At 50.5% G+C, this 2,252-nt stretch overlaps 1 non-coding gene across 1 annotated transcript; it reads right to left on the reverse strand.

Annotated features, from left to right (window-relative positions):
• Positions 1-335: 335 nt before the first annotated feature.
• Positions 336-527, reverse strand: LOC119090734 (U2 spliceosomal RNA). Its single transcript, XR_005093305.1, has one exon. It is a non-coding gene; the product is annotated as a U2 spliceosomal RNA (small nuclear RNA).
• Positions 528-2,252: the final 1,725 nt, after the last annotated feature.

Consider the following 2,252-nt stretch of genomic DNA (forward strand, 5'->3'; position numbering starts at 1 on the left):
CATGTGTTTTCGCCGGCGGCCACAGTGCTGAAATGTGATGGCTATTGCTGTTTTTTGTTGTTGTTGTTTTTTTTTTTTTTGCTTTCTTGGTGTGTTTGTTTGGCTTCTTTCTTGTGTGTCTTCATTGCTTGCAATGTAGTCGTTGATCTTGTTGTTGGCTCTGGCCATGCTCTGTTCGTGCTGGCTTTTGCGTCGGCCCACACATCTGAGGCGATGCGTCTTGGCTGTGTGCCAGCAGCGGCGCGCACGCAGCATAAGCGCAAAGCCATATTGAACACACATACTGATTATGCATGTATTAGAGCATATATTGATTTATTGACACCGCTGACAGCATAAAATGGGCCGATCCTGGCTGTAGTGCAATGCCAGGCCAACCCGCGGCAGGGCAGGAGCAAGCTCCAGTAACCCCGCCAATGTTCAAAAATCAGTTTAATATTCTGGTCCCCATGTAGGGGACGTATCAGATATTAAGCTGATAAGAACAGATTTTTTATTTCCATAGTACATGTTTGATTACAAGGGTTATGTGAAAGAAAAACGCATGCGCTCCAGACCCTGGAGCGCATTCACACGCGACACGATGATTTCAAATGTACAGGTATATGATCACGTTCCCAGCGGCACGACGCAGCGTGCCGCATATGGGATGGGCACCCACCCCATGGTGGGAAGGGGTGGGGGGCACGTCATGGCGGCGGCCACAATGCGGGCTCCACCGCGGCCAAACGGAACGGCCGCGGCGAGCAACAAGGCTGTGCCGCCTCGGGACGCCGCCAAACATCGCCGGCGGCGGTGCGGCTGCGCCCAAGGCCATACCGCGGCCGGACAAGGCGGCCGCGGTCCGCCAAGGCCGCCGGACGCGGGCGGGGGAAGGGAAACCCACAGCCGGCCGGCCTGCCGAGGGGAGGGGCGGGGGGCTACACTCAGGGGGCGGGAACATTCCGTACCGATTTCATATGATTGCACTAATACACAGATCAGATAATGCCCGCAGGGGCACCGGCTTTGGTCGGTGTAGGGGACTAGCGCCCCCTCGGGTCCCAGCTCCGGTAACGGGTGGACAGCAGTGTGGGAAAAACCTCCATTTTCTGGTGGATGTGACACCAGGAAATTTTGTACTCCAGGCTCTTGACTGGTAAGAATGACAATTTTTGTACTCCAGACAAACACTGCAGCCGCCCCACAAAGCAGACACCATTGCAAATGTATGAGCCTGAGTATAAGTACCAAGGCAGACAGTTTTGCTTTCTTGATAGCCAGGAGGGTGCATGAACTTTGCTTTCATAAAGTGAGTTATAACTTTTATCTGATTTCCAGGGACCAAACATATGGAGCACCAAGAAATGGAGACAAGCATCTGCAATCCTGCAGGAGCTGGCCAATCCAGGGCGTTCATGTTAATGTCCTTCATCATTGTATTACATGGGTTAGATGCACTTGTACAAGCCTATGCAACTCCTGAATGGTGATGACAACCCATGTGAGTTACTTCTGTGGGAATGAAATAAACTGAACTATGAAATGTGCTTGTTTTAAGTACCTACCGCTGCCACATACCTTGCATGTCATTACCTGTGGGGAAAATATATGGCGCACCTGAGTAAGTAAGAAGACCGCATTCTCCACGACGCACACACCCACCGATAACTTTCAAGAAACGGACAAACATATCACGGCTCTGGCTCCCACCACGCGACGAACCCATCGCCTCCCGTACCCGAAACCAGCGGCAGCCCAGCCTCCTGCAACTGACGAGTGCATTTTCGAGCAGTGAAGGTCCGCGTCGCAACAGACACCTACAACAATATTCGTTCGACCAGAAATCACTAGCAGCACCAAAATCACCGCTGGCACATCTTTTCCAACTAGGTCATTCAAAGACTCGCCGAGCAAGAAGTCCAGCATGCCAACTATGCTCTTAACTTACCTCATATTAAGATAACATGTTAGCGATTTTACCAAAGGACGTGCATCTTGCAAAAAGTTTGGTGGGAAAATTTCCAAAGATTCCAGCATTGCACATCCTTTTCAAAGCGCTCGTTTCATTCCTGCTCCTGCCATACCAGCCACCAATCACCATCCAACTTGCAATTAAACTCAAAATCATAGCATTCAAACACACCACATATCGGCACTTTTGAGATAGAATCATGACATTAAATGGCACCCAAATATCACGTTTGTGGGCGGCACTTTTGGTGGTAACGGCTTCTTTTGGGTTCTTAAATGTCATCGGGAATTACGTTCCC

Source organism: Pollicipes pollicipes, unplaced genomic scaffold (genome assembly GCF_011947565.3).
Source record: "Pollicipes pollicipes isolate AB1234 unplaced genomic scaffold, Ppol_2.1 Scaffold_3087;HRSCAF=3621_pilon_pilon_pilon, whole genome shotgun sequence".
NCBI classification, from domain to species: Eukaryota; Metazoa; Arthropoda; class Thecostraca; order Pollicipedomorpha; family Pollicipedidae; genus Pollicipes; species Pollicipes pollicipes.